The 15,735-nt window shown below is 38.5% G+C and overlaps 1 protein-coding gene across 1 annotated transcript in view; it reads right to left on the bottom strand.

Moving 5' to 3' along the window:
• Window positions 1-12,669, bottom strand: part of LOC118777733 (hyaluronan and proteoglycan link protein 1-like) — a 28,550-nt gene extending 15,881 nt beyond the window's left edge. The window contains exon 1 of the mRNA XM_036528859.1: window positions 12,615-12,669. The gene's annotated coding sequence lies outside the window, so the exon portion shown is untranslated. The remainder of the gene's footprint in view (window positions 1-12,614) is intronic.
• Window positions 12,670-15,735: the final 3,066 nt, after the last annotated feature.

The raw sequence follows: 15,735 nt of genomic DNA, 5'->3' as shown, positions 1-15,735 counted from the left end.
CGTGAGCACAACAAACAATGGAAGATACAGTGATCCTTTTCAGGTTAATTTCTGTAGTTCCATCATGTTCCACCATTAGTATGAGTCTCTGGCAGACAAGTCAAGAAATCAGAGAAACAACACAATGTAAATTTTATAGGGATATTCTTATTAAAACCTGTGTGTGTTGCAAAATCTGTCCCAGCATGCACTGCACACCAAAATACCTGGGCAGGGTAGTTTCCTAATGTGCAGTGTAAACTTATCACTGAAAAAAAATGTCCAATGACTCGTAAAAGAGAAGGTAATTTTACTAAAGCCGTATTTGGCTCATTGTATCATTGTCATCCCGAGCTGAAATGTTTCCCATGCTGTAGGTAATGTACCACTTTCATAATTTAACTTCAGCTGTCCTACAATGCAAATTAGATGGTTTTGGAGCCCAGCCACTGTCTAGCATTTTTAGAAACTTAAATAATGGGTAAAGCCACATTTTGCATATGATAGCATGAGCCGCCAAACGGTTATCAGAGCCCAAACATCAATATTTGGAGTGAGCAAAATGTTAATGTTTAATGTTCAAAGCTGTCTCACACTCACACACACACACACACACACAAACACACGCAAGCATGATTTAATTACACTATCTAAGAGCTTTAATGCAGCAACACTGTTCCACTGAACTGCTCCACATAAATTTGATCTGGATAATGAAATGTCTATCTGTTCAGATGGTGGTCTAAAACACAAAGAACCCTGGCATGTGGAAAATTCCTCCTCATTAATAACAACCAAAGCTAGCCTGAGCAACTCCTTCACTGCTGAGAAACTGGGATACAGTTGCAAATGATCAACATATTACCACTTGTTCACACTGGGAGCAGGATAGAATTGCCACAATCACTTCTGGGCTTCCACAAAACAATGCCAGACAGGGGTAAACGAGTGAGCCAAGAAAGCTAGATTCTTTTATCGCTGTTCTCTATCTGGATTCTATGGGAGATTGAGTGAATACTGCCATGTGGTGATCAGGAGTAGGGCATTTTGAACTCAACCATGATGTGAATGTTCACTTTGTAATCTACTCCAGAGCATGCACAGTGCTAGCTAGAATTATGTAGTCTGGAGTACCCACATTACCCTCTGGGATTATTATCTAGTCTGGAATACGCACAGTACTGTCCAGGGATGTACAGTAATCTTCTCCAGAATATGCGTAGTACTGTCTGGGGATGTATAGTAATCTAGTCCAGAGTATGCACAGTACTGTCTGGGGATGTATAGTAATCTAGTCTGGAGTATGGACAGTACTGTGTGGGGATGTAATTTGGTTTGGAGTATACACAATACTGTCTGGGGACATAATGTAGTCCACAGTATTCCCAGTACTGTCACAGGCATTAGAGAGCTAGGATTCTAAATGCAGCAAAGCCAGCAAAGAAGGTGTACAGCTGAGCAGAAGCTCTGATTACTCTGCACTGAGGGCTGCCAAGGTGACGACAGACACCGTTTTCAAGGGAATAGGTCTGCCTGATATGGACACAGATCTTACAAATGAAGCCACGCGTAACGTGCCACACGCCAATTGGCGGTTTGAGCTGGGTTAAAAAAAAAACCTAAAGAGAATGCAAGCTCTGCGTTGCATTGTGCTGTGCTACAATGTGATGAATGCCTCATTAAGGAAACAGGAAAAACCCTTAGAAGGCTTAGCATTTCTAGTGATCTATAATATCAGACAAGCCCAACCAAATATTAATATTAATGTTAGAACTGTTTCCCAAATGGGTCTTTTGATGACAGTTTATCTCAAAACCCCAGTTAGTTGGCAGCTAAGGGAAATGTTTTTCCATGCATTACAAAGTTTAAAACAAAATAATTTCCAATCATGAAATCTCAATTATTTCCAAAAGTGATTATAAACAACAACAGCTATGCGTAAACAGATTTAGATTTTGTCATACCTAAAGTATCCGAGCTAACATGTCCCCACTCCATTACATCAAATGACTTCTCCTCAAGACATAGTACAGATAATTCATGGTCTTTCTGAGCCTATTGATAGGGAGAGAAGGTTATCTCTTTTTTGCTTACTTGCAAAGTAAGTACATATTTTTCATTAATATAGCGCTGGTGCAATTTTATCAACTTGGCAACAGAAGCCCTAGACTGCCAAGGGACCTATTCTTGGTCCTTAATCTCAGGCAAGTACATCAGCCATGACACAAATCCAGACTTCCACCTGCCTGCCAACTGGACTGTTTTTATGAATGGGAATAAATAAATACAAGCCATTGTGTCTGCATTCCTCCAAAGGCAACCAATTAATCTAATCTTGAGGCACAGATTTACAGCGGCTTGTCTTTTTTTTAACAGAGGATGCAGCCAGTGCTTACACCTCTTAACATCACCAACTGATAAGAGGATGTGTGTTCCCTTCAAATCAGCTCTCCTGTTAAGAGAACAGACGCTCTGTCTTCCAGAGATAATAGTCAATGACAGACAGAGACAGAGGGATAGAGACAAGCTTTGTCAGCTTGAAGTTGCCAATGTCAACACAGAGAGAAAGAGTATCAGCTTTCTCGCCCGAAGGCCCTGTTTGATGTAGAGATGCCCTGCATCCGGGGCTGGCCATCACCTGCAGGTCAGCCAATCTCTCAACATGAGCCTGACACATGGATTCATGAGATTCCACAGAAATGGGTCCACACATGCGCTGTCAAATGGTCTTTGTTTCCTAAGCAGAGGTGACAGCTACTGCATAAACAACGTCAACAAAAGGACTGGTCTTTCTGCTGTTGTGAATATTAACAATCTGAGTGTTCATATTTATCTAGTATACATAAATAAAGTATGCATACACAATCCTTTTATACAGGATATTGTATGCAAATTTGCCCTCCGTTCTCTCATAACCACTGTAATAAATTCTTATAGGGCAATACCAAATGTAACCCTAAATGAGTCAGTTGTCCATTGTGTTACATGTCAGTTATATGTCATTTGTCATTAATATATAAATGAGCATGAATATATAACATAGATTGTCTTCCTATAAAGCACAGTCCTACCCTGAATGTCATGCAGTTTTATTATGGCTCAGAGGCTAACTCGCCTTACTGTATGTAAAGGAATATGATATAGCCCATCTCAATTCATGTTCATAAATTCACCTGATGTACAACATAATTGATCAAACCTCACAAAAACAATTGTGATTTCTTTGTAAGAACCCTGTAATTTTTCATCCTGGGTGTTTATTTTAATGAAATTAGCTGAAAAACCACCAAATTCTTCTCCAACTGTGTAATTGCTAAGTTTGAAAGTTTTCTGGCCATGACCATCCTGTACAGTATTTTAATTCTTTAAAAGGAGTTAGATTGGCGCTTATATCGACACTGATACAATGACAGACACAGGAATGCTTTGCAGAAAAATGACGCTAAGCAGTCATTCCTTTTCAGAGTCATACAGACCAGGGAGCGTTATACTGTTCTCCTCCAAGGCAGTGCTCCAGTGTGTTTCGGATATGCTGTCATGCCTGCTTGGTTGCAGTGCAGTAACTTGGCACTGCAGAGACCACAGTGACTCGCCCCCTCAGGGATCAAGGTGTACTGCCCCTTCAAGTGTCCAAGAGGGACACATGTTCTGAGCTCATACCAAAGAACGTCTATCAGTAGTGTAGAGAGGGCCATGAGAAACCTACACAGCTGAGTAGCTAGAGGATTAACTTACTTCATGGACTGCGTTATATGTACCTTAATCACCTATATATTTAAGAAAAAAAACATGCATACAAACAGAAGTTCGTACAATCATTAGGATCTTAATTGTTACTATTATGTTTACACAACTACTGACGCACTTTATGGTAAGCATGATTTCATAATACATTTCAATTTCAATTTTATTTGTATAGTGCTTTATATATAAATAACACCCTCATGAGCTAGTAGTTAGACCTTTATAAAACATCCATAAACAATGCAGTGGCTCAAGATGACTGATAAGTAATACAACTCATGCTGTGTTAAACATGAGACCAGGAGAAGACTCAAGTGGCATAAAGCACATTTGCTTATCAATGCTTAAAATGCTAACAACGTACTCATGATGATTTAAGTATATTTCATAAAAGCTTCATAAAGTTTCCATTAAATTGCATGTGACCTAAATGTATTTCACATCCTTCATTACAGTTCAAGACATCATGGCCATGCAACAAACCCTTTTTAATTTTGTTGCTATTTTGGATTTAAGCCAAAAGAGGATTAACTGCAGAAAAAAAGAGAACTCAGTTTTTTATTTGGGAAAACAGCTTTCAGTTACTCTATTTGGCTGCCTTTATGTACTAATCATTTTACCCTCATGCCCATTTGTTTTTTTTTTTTTACCAATTATATCCTTTGTTCCTGCTGAAAAGGTTGAAGTGGCCATACACATCAGTGACCATAGTAATACACATTTTTATATATGAATAGTCTTAAGCATGCAGAACTTGAAATGACATTCTTCCACAGAGACAGTGATATGATGTATACATCTGCACTTTTGTCTATTTAAATTTGAAAGCTAAAATTTAACGGGACACATGAATAGCTGAAAATTTCAGTTTCCTTATCTTAAAATCACCCTCTATTAATTTACTTCTATCCAGTATATAGTGAAATGTAGACAAATGCCACAGTAACTAAGTAGTGGGAGGATATCATTGATTATGAAGACATGACCATTAGATATGGCCAGCAATGCCAAGGACCCCTGTGGCATTTATCCAGACCATACATGGATCGGATTGGGACGAATGTGAATTCTAGGCATAAAACGGTAGAACAGAATTTTAACTACTGAAATTTGGTATACCCATTCAGAAGACTGTAAAGCCATGTTGTTCTTACACTGCTACACATAACTCCACATCTCCTTTTAAAAAAACGTATATAAATAGACATAAGACTCTGCCTGCAAGGCTCCCAATATAAACCTTATCCCCATACAACAAGCAAATGTTGGAGTAGCAGTTCTGCATCACAATGGCCTGAGGCTGTTGACATAGCTGAAACCTTTGTCAGGTTTGTCTCAATTTCACGTCCCTAACGAGACACACATCTTGTCAGATAAGAGATTGCAGGTTCAGGGTGGTCTATGATGAGGTCATATTTATGGGATATGTGATGTGATGTAGCTTTTTCCTATAACAATGGCACCAGGATCTGTTAGGATCTACTACTAGTAACCTAATGATGATTACACTGGATTCAAAGAAGAGAGAAATAATGGTGTGGTGTATGTAGGGCTGCCCCCGACCAAAGATTTTCCTTGTCTACTAGTAGTCGTTAGTTCAAGCCATTAGTCGACTAGTCGTCGCACATTTATGATATTAGACTAATTTAATTATTTAAATATATATTTTTTGGGGCATCAGAAAATGGTTTAAGTTCCAGGGCCGAGAAAGAATGTTATAAGTAACATTGTTAACACTGTGCTACGTTACAAAACCATAATAATGAGCCTTTAAAATATAAATTTTACAAGCGCACGCACGAAGCGAGCCACCTGTTAACGACAATGCTAACGGCAAAAGCGGTGATGATTCTGAATTTGTCGGAACAACCAGCAAGGAGACTGAACATTTTGTTGATTTATTGCAACACAGTATAACATAACGCAACTTATGAACTTGTAATACCAAAACAATAACTTATAAAACAAATGATAAATAAAAAACAGAACATGAAGTTAAACATACAGTAATCGAGGTAATATAGGCTACCTATCTTCCCCAGTCACCAGGAACACCTGGATAAGCCTAATAACACATATGACAATATATTTATTTAGCGGCATATAGCCTTAACTTTGTTCATGTTAATTAGGCCATTGATTATTTAGCATAATGGACTTTCACACATACGGTCACAGTGGTGTGATTTGCCATTTAGCGTGTAGCCTATGCTAAAACCGGTGCAGTTAGAACACTAGATTGGAAAAATCTAGCTAATTTTAGCTTTGAGGAAACAGTGATTTATCGTTAAAAATATAGCAAATGCTACCTGAAAACTATGAGAAGCTTAATAACGTTAATGAAAACATAACGAACCATGTAAGGTAACATGTGCGCTATACAGCATAAAAATAAGTTAGGTGCAAAAGGGATAATAACTTTAGGCTACTTAGGGGAGAGCCGGGACGAAAGTAACACTTTTCAGATAAATGTCATTTTAAAAGATAACATTACAGACAGAAACTAATTTTCGTTGTGATCAACAACTCACATGTGTGTTCTATCAATAACAGGTGCTACTTTGTACAAATGTGGAACAACTTCGGTATAATAATATAAGAAGTATCGTTGTTACTGTACAGGGACAAAAGAAACAACTGTTACAATCGTCCAACAATGACTTCTGACAATTAAACCTGACTTGCATCTAAACTGAAAACTCTGACATGGCAAACTTCAGGATGTGTTAAAGTACTAATTAATCGGTCAAATGATCATGACTATGACACATGAAACAATAGACACAACTTGTCATTCAAAAAAAAATTACAGCTTGAGTGAATTTACTTTCCGTGATCAAAAATTGAGGTCAATGAATGATTGGCGAATCTTTGCATGCAGAGTTTGCATGTCGCCTTCTTGGGGTCGTCCTTTACGCGTTCGAAATGATGCCACACTTTGGATGATTTCCTGCCCGACATAGTCTAATAACTTTTTAAATGACAAGGCGCAATTCCCGACTGGAGTTTGAGGGGTTTTTTTTCTGCGACTAACCAACCAATGAAAACTTGGTCGACTAAGACTCTTCTCATCGACTAACGTTTGGTCGACTATTAGGGGGCAGCCCTAGGGGTATGGGTAGGGAGCAAGGTTCATAACCCTTAGGTTGTCAGTTCATTTCCCTGGTGGGCCACTGCTGCTGTACCCCCTCAGGGCAAGGTACTTAATTTGAATTGCCTTCATAAATAGCTGTAACTGTATAAATGGATAGCATGCAAAATGGTCAGCTATGTAAAGCTGCTTTTCTAAGTGTAATGTAAAGCAGACACACACACTTCGCATATTTGTCTTTTTTGCATTGCCACCATTTCTTACCATTAACTACACAAATAGGTTGCTTTCTGATGATTGTTCATTGCATAACTTGGACAACATTTCTTGACTATGTTGGAATTTTGAATCTGTCTCTTCGTCTGTTCATGCCAACCAAAATTACCTACATTAATACCTCCAGATAACTTCTCTAAAATATGTGAATATCACACCAAGCAATCACATTTCTGGTGTAGAATATAATGCTTCAAATGTTCTAAAAATTGTCATGCATTTGAAACCAGTTAAATTCTAAAAGCTAATGATATCTGACACATTTTAAGAACAGTGTTTGTATACTTTATTTTCACAAAGTAGACCATATCAAAAACCAGACCCACCCCTCTTTCATACTCAGTCTAAGGATTCAAAGAGTTTTTACAGATTAAATAAAGAACCCTTTCACAGTGGAGTACCTAATTAATGGGTGTGTATGAATGTACGTTTAGAGTAGGTCTGTGGGTAAAATATAGGGGTGGGTTTATATAGGGTACACAAGTACATTACCTTGGTGACTTTTAAATATATATACCCTTAGTCATGCTCAGAATTGTACGATTCTGCCATGATGTTTAATGGACCACACCATATTATTAGTATGATAAAACTGACTTGCAGATAACTATAAGCATGACAGAAAGTTTATTTTTTTAATTTGCAACACGTCTCTCATTCATCTTCACAAACAAGTGATGTTCTACAACTATATCACTGATTTGATATTAATGTGGTGGTGCTGAATCTTCATGGATGGATTGGTCATTGAGCATTGTCACTTTATAACCACAGCTAAGAATGAAAACTAAGGCCCAGATCCTAAAGTGCACTTTATCCCCATTCAGTAATGGATTGAAGAGTCATGTTTTTGCTTCATACAAAATATTTTCCTTGGTGTTGCTGTTAACTCTAGCAATCTCCAAACATTGTGTAAGTATCTCAAAAGTAACCCCTTGCCTGAGTCACACAGCCTTACAGTGCCAGCTGAACATTCACCTCTTATTACTGTGCTTCAGCACTCCAACCTCTCACATGCCTGACTGACACATTAAACTGACATCTGTTTTACAATTCAGAACTCTTGGTAGTTTAATTTTATTTAGCTTTAATTTATTTTGTGTAACTCAATCCATAGCTTGTATCAAATTGTACATTTTACTGGCATTCAACCCCTTAGTAGTGTGGTAGTTATTACTGCTATCTAATGGCTTTACTTTTAGTATTATGCTCTGTACTCTGCTGTGGAACAAGCAGAGTAAAATAAGATGAAATAACATGTTTTACTTTGTGTTAAGGACGAAGTACACTATAGTTAGGTCTCCCCTACACCCAATTTACTTTGTAAAGAACAAGGTATCCATTCAAACACTGCATAGGTGACTTCAACCTTCTATGTGTTAGACAGAGACTTGCGGTGGCTCAGAGATATTTTTCCCACTGGTGAAAAAAGAGTTCACTCCAGTCCAACCACACAGGATTTCTTTTAGAGGAACGCTGTAGGCTTCAGCGTCACACATGCACCACCCCAGAATGCACAAAGAGCTCTCAGTGTGGGCCCACAGAGTGAACTCATCATTCCATAATCAAGGGGGTTTGGACTGGCTATGTGCCGTGCTCTGAAACCTTGCCTACCAAGTCTCTCTCTCTCTCTCTCTCTCACACACACACACACGCACACACTGCCCCTCATTACCTCCCACCTCACCTGGCCCACTGCTCTCTTACACTACAACTTCATAATCCCTGCTTGGAAATCACTACGTTCTCTTCCAGGAGAAATTTCCGAACTGGTTTTCAGAACAAAAAAAAAAATCTGTGTGGGTTCCAGTGCCTTTAAGCTCAATTTGTTCAAATTAAGAAAAAAATGCCAATGACGTCCTCATTCTAAAACATCTCATGCCAGGAACTCATAAACTACAACTATTACTGATGGTGGACATGCCTTATTAATAGCAGATGAAAATAGTTCCCATCAACTAAATATTACCAAATGTTAGTAGATTTTTCAATGTCAGAATCAGTACATCATCAGAAATTAATCTGCAAGGTCCAGTGAGATTTGAGGAGAACACGGTATCTGTACTGCCTGATATACTCACTTTGAAGGGTAATAAATTCTTTTTTTTTTCATAAACTGAGTCACTTGGAAAGTGCTTCACACTCTTCTGAATAAAAGAGCTGGTACATTATCACATTAGCACTATTGACTAGCCAAATTAAGGAGAGTTTTTGTCTATGAAGCACTCCAGATAAAAGAGATACTTTGTGGGGTTTCAAGCAGGATTAAGCCAATTAAGCAGATCTACATCCACCACATGGTAATAAAAACGGAACACTCCCCATCAAGTTCTCTGTTCTGACTCCACGCAGCCAACCACCACCACTCACAGATGCAGCACTCTAAAGACAGCAGGTCATAGGCAAAGGGTGTAATGATGTCATGAGCGTTTCCCACCTGGACCAAAAAACCCCAATAAAGGTCTTTGTTCTCCACTGTACCGGTATGGCCAGCGCTAAACTGATCATTACATGAAAGAGCTCCAATGAGGTGGCTTTGGGTCATGTTTTCACATTTAGACATAGTCCTCCATCTCATTAATGAAGCTCATGATGTCATCTTTATACAAACATTGTTATCTTCTACAGTCCCAGTGGCAGACAGTAGATGGGGGTGGGAGGGGAAGAGGGAGAGTACAGGGCAGGGTTAAGGGAGGAGACAGAGGTCATGACTGAAGTTGCTGGATGGCTTCAGGCTGTCATCACCTAAGTGTGGCAGGAAGATAATAAACGGGGGTGGGACCCAACCTTTCACTAGACAGGCAGCATGCTGAGCATGTGCCAACAGGACAGCGAGTCAGGGATCTGGACTGACCATTACAGAATATGGTGCAGAAATCCAGAGCAGCATAGGCGAGTAACAGGTCATCATTCTGGACTGACCATTACAGAATGCAGGGCTGAAATACAAAGTATTCAGTGGCTCTAGTCTGATACCTATTTCTTTTGAGAATTGTTGCAGGATATACCATTGTCCCATTATTAAAGCATATGAGATACCTTGACAGAGAAGTCTTGGCAAGAGGTTTATACCACACACTGCTGCAAACAAGAACCAAATTTCATGAGAAAGGGTAGCCATTAAAATAGCCTGTTATGCACACAAGAACACCTTCTAGATAAAAATTATGACAGGTGCTGGTGGAATGCTATATGAAGTCAGTCATAGCTGTTCAAACCATCAATGTGTCCTCAGCAAGCCAGATGTACTGCTAGATATTAACTGAGACAATTTGGGTTAATTACCTTGATCAAGTGCACAACTGTAGTGCTCCTGCAGGGAGCGGAACCAGCTCACTTTAGGTCACAAGCCCTACTCCTTACCACATATATTCTAATATTTAACTAAAATGACTGAAAAAAACATCAGCTGGCTCTGACAACAATACCAATGGTAACTAAAACAAATTTATAAGATCAAGTGAAATGCATAATTGAGTATGTGAAATTCAGGTGCACAAATTTGTTTTCACCAGAGAGAAAATGAATACATAAAGAGAAAAAAAACTAAAAATACATGTTAAATCGTTTAGCATGTCCACTAGGAGGCAGAATTTAATCCATTTCCTTGTAAAAAGGGTTTATTTTGGCTTTATCCAGGGATTCTATTCTCTGAAAACTTATCTTTTGTTGCACACTGAAGTCAGTTGAATTCTGAGAATAATAATGACGAAATGAAGCCATATCCATTAATAGAGAAAAGATTAACATGTTTGCATTCATATCCAGCACTGACATTAACTTACTTTGACAGAAAATGTGGTTACCACTCAATCAATGTGTGCAAATCAGATAACTGCTAGCTAAGGGTAGATCATAATTTCCTTCCCCAGTTTGTAAAAATAATGCCGTTTGGTTGTAATGCACAAAGTGTACATTCATCCAATACATCCTTCGCTGAAGAGATGGAATTCTGAAACTGACTTTTCAGTGCTCTGAATACCTGCGACCGTTCATAACCGACAGCCCATTTACTTCACTTCCTTTTTCAACGTAACGGAATTTTCTCACCATAAATGGACAGACAAATCTGAGGAAAGTGTATCCTTCAAACACATGTACTTCGCACACTTCCTCAGGAGGCTTTATTTCCTGCTTAAAACCAGTAGATGGCAAACTTAACTCACTTAACTCCACAAAACGCTCCATTCATGAGGTAAATAAAGAAACGTTTTATTAATTTATACCATTACACCAACACTGCCCCCCAATGTTTGTTTAACCAGCTGTTTCCTCCGGTGTGCTTTCAACTGTATAGAAGTGGGCCTTATGTTAATGTGCTCCAAGACCATTTGCCCCAAAAGAACATTTTGTCACCATATAAGTACTACAAGCAGTCTTTTCACTTACAAGATTGTGGGCTTCACTTGCTGGTTTCTCGTGGAGCCAGACAGTCTTATAATTCATCGAGTATCAAGAGAGGCGAATAGAGGGGAAACACTGGGCATGGTAATTCAGCTCGCATATTAACTCAGGTATCGTTGGCTAGATCAGTAATGTGAAATATAAATAGTATTGTTTTCTTCTGTATTTTGGGTAATTATCCTACAATGTGTGATCTCATCAATTTAAAACTGCGCAGAACGGCACGAACAACGTTCGCTAAAATGTACATAAACCCTACAATCTGGAATGTTTTAAAAATTGCCATAAAGTCTGAGAATTTTAGAATATATCTGTGCGCAACTGAGAATCGTAAATAACCTCATTGGGTAAAGTAATCGGGATTTTTGGAAAGGGTTGCGCATTCCCGGTTGTCAGTTTAGTATCGCTTACATTCTACATGTTCCAGGCAAAGTCTCAATGGTCCTGCTCTATGATGACATCATAGAGGGAGACTAAGTCCAAAAACTGTTTCAGCAATTCCCAAAACTCCCACTGCGCGTGTTCTGTATGTTACGAGTAAATGACATCTAGAATTACTCATCAATTTATGATCATTCGAGGGAAAAGACTCCATGCCATTGTAAGGATGAATGTGGGTGAGTTTATACCGCAACAACAACAACAAAAAAAAGCAAATTCCATCAATCGGAAAGAGAACGAGTGATAATACTACTATGCTGCTCCACCTGATGAAAACAATAAGAATTCCATAATCATCACCTAATAAAAAATTTTCCACCGTTAACCACTATGATTCCTCAAAATAAACGTCAAATACAACTAAGATGACATCTCTGTCAGAAGTTATTTCTAAATTTGTAAAAGTAAATGTTCAATTCTAGAACATCTGCTTAACTTAAAATAGGAGCATCATTCGCACAGGATTCTATTCTCTGCCTTCGCATTACGACCCCCGCGTTAAAAGCTACGCCAGTGCGCTCTTTTGAGAACTCTTCCAACGATTAAATAATACTAACAGCAATCAATCAAAAACTCATCTTGCAAATCGTTTTACCTCACTTTTCACACACGCGGCTCCATTTCAAAATCAGTACATTAAGAAAGCGTGTCCCTGTTGAAATAGTTAAATTCTGCTCACCTTGTGAAGTTGCGCGTTGAGTTGCAGACTGATTCAAAAGCGGTCCCTGCCCGAGAAAGAGTGACCCCACTTTCTCAGCAACTCAGATGCAGGAACCACGTCACAGGCAGCAACAACTCCACAGGAAAAAAAATCAAGTACCTAATTACTGACTAAACAAGCACCTCCAACAAACCAGCCCGTCTAATTCAAGTGCAGTCACCGAACAAGACAAAACCTTTGTAGTGTCCACACGTTGTTCAGATTTTTTTTCTGCCGTTTGTTTCTGTGAAACAGACAACACCAACAAAACAATACACAAGTTGCACGTTTACAGGAGTAACAAGCTAAACTGCAGAAGCCAAGGGGCTTTCTTCAATAGCGTAGTTACACAGTTTGACCAGTTGAAAAACTGCGTCATAATAATCGAAATTATTAATGGCACACTTCACAAAATCTTTGTACATATATTCGTAAAAGAGCCGGTGCAAAATCACCTATGGGCGGGGTTCAGTGAAAAAATTAACTATGTAATGAAGGAACATGTGTGTGTGTGTGTGGTTGATATGTCAAAAATGTGTGGGCTATTGCACAGGAAGAAAGTAATGTGATTTTAATGTGATATAACGTGCGTCGACAGGCAACACGTCCATCAAGCGTAAAGTCGAATTCGCATTCCTCATCGTTCCACATCGTTTTTCTAATTTGACATCAGAAGCATCAACGCGCGCGTCATTATTTGAAAACGTTAGGTTTATCAATGGGAAGTGCTTGTGACCTGACTTCACAGCAAGTGGCGCTATTGTCTGTGAGTTCAATTTTCTTTGCTGAATGGATTTTTTTATTCAGATTACCAAGAAATACTAAAGTGCTAAATGTGTATCCGAGGAAACTCTGGCACTTATAATTAAAACGATCGTTGTTCTCACTCACTTTTACTCACGTTATAATTGAATGGAGTTGATGTATCTTAGTGAAGTTGGTGTTATAGCTTTTTAATCATGAGTCTTTTCACTTAATGTGACACCAGGTTTAGAGTGTTCTGATGGTACGCCGCAGTTGTTTACTCTAACGCTGCATAACGTTAACTATTTTATAGTTAAACTTTTGATGATCAACGTTTTAGCCTCTAAGGATTCCGGCCCTAGCCCATTTGTATCCTGCCTTCCAAATCACTTAATTTAAAGTGACCGGGAAAGCAAATAAGTTTGAGAAAGCTATGAAGCGTGAATGCCTAAAATATTTAGTGGGCATTACCCCCCCCCCCCCCCCCCGTGCCTTGCCCGACTCGCCCCCCAAAAAATAAAAAAATAAAACCACAGTGATTTATCTATTTGTTTGTTTACATTTGTGGTTTCAGCTCTTAACTAATTAGAAACAGTGCATGGGTGTCATACTAAAACTAATTTAACAACTGACCACATTAAGAACATTTCACTCTCAGTAATAATATGACATGATGAAGATTCCGGAGTTTTTGGACTGATTTCCATTCACCACCCTTTGTGGCTTCAGTAACACTGCTTAAATCCAACAGATTCTCCATGTCATTCATATCTGCAGCTGCTCAGGTTCATAAATGATACTCAGGAATATCCATATATAAGCTGTTGCAAAATGTAATATGACTATTCAATTATATGGTCATGCACATTATAAACAAGGTTGTGGAGACTTCATTGCTTTGGGGTGTGTTAGTGCAGGTCAATCAACACATAATCAAAAAATATATGTATAAAATAAGAAGATAAATATAACTCAATCTAATGCCTTTCATTTTCAAGGGCATGATAGTAGTGACATTTCTTGCTTATTCAAATTATGAAAATAGCTGAAGGACCCCAAATGCAATCAGATATGAGCTGGTAGCTATGTGTATAATAGCTAATTTACCAAGCTTTTGTGCATTTTGGGAGGAAAATGCTTTTGTGTATCTGATGTATGTGAGGTACAAAAGGCCTTTGCATATAATAGGAACACAAACAAGTATATAAACTTGCTGGATACAATACAAAGTAGATGTGGATCATTATTTTCACAGAACAGAGTGCATCTGACAGTCACAAAAACAATATAAAGGCCTGTTGTGATTCAGAATCTCAATAGTGTCATTATTCTAAGAGTATTTTCCAAAAAAAAAATATGTGGGAGTTTCGCCTCTAGATAAAACTCTATGGTGACAACCAAAATAATTTATGCAATTCTAATCCTCTGCAGAGGTCAGTTAAATATCAGACTTTCTTCCCAGCAGTGATGCCAGACAGCATGTCTATATCCCACAACATTGCAGCAGACCACATTAAAAACAGTAATAAGAAAAACAATAGTTAATGAATTACACATCAAACCGCTATCCCATTTGCAAATTCCAAGTGTAAACACTATGGGAATGACTAATTTAAAGTTATCAGTAAGGTTTCAGGATCTCTTGCTTACCATCAGATTTTGCCTGAACAGATGACAAAGTGCAGTACAAAAGAGGACCCTGTAGTATCCTTTCAACTTACAGGAGAAAGAGATGGGGGGAGGAAGAGCACTTTACACTGGTTTTTACAGAAAGGTCCTTGAAAATCAAAAAAAAAAAAAAAAAAAAAAGGCAATGGGTAGATTTTCAGGGGTTTGCACTGTGCAGATAATTCACCGAGGATTTGGTTCAGTTTACTGCTGTGATCCTTTTCTTTCTAGAGCTTACAGGTCTAGCCCCTTGCAGTTACCCATTATCACTCTCACAGTGTACTCACTTTAATCTTAAGGCAGATAGACAGACTTCAGACTTGCTTTGGGATGTGCTCTGTCTGCTCACTGTCTGCAGTTAGACAATACCTGCTGATATTATACCTGGACCACTGCATTCAAAGGCAACTCAGTGTCGTCTCAGCACATAATCTGAACAGGGCATCCTTCCTCATATCATATGTTATATTAGGCTATTTGTTTGCTTAGCAGACACTCTTATTTATGCTAATTTACATAGCTCACATTGTCTTTCTTTACAGCTAGACATTCATAGAAGACATTCTGATTACTTGCTGCAGGGGACAAAAATGGTGGCCATGTAGGATTTGAACCAGCAAACTCCTGTTAGTCATGATCCATCACTAATACATCATAATATTTTCAGTGGATCATAACTGCATGTTCA

The sequence above is a fragment of the Megalops cyprinoides genome, chromosome 5, assembly GCF_013368585.1.
Source record: "Megalops cyprinoides isolate fMegCyp1 chromosome 5, fMegCyp1.pri, whole genome shotgun sequence".
Lineage (NCBI taxonomy): Eukaryota > Metazoa > Chordata > Actinopteri > Elopiformes > Megalopidae > Megalops > Megalops cyprinoides.
The sequence above is the reverse complement of the archived record's forward strand: the minus strand, read 5'-3'. Positions and strand labels throughout refer to the sequence as shown.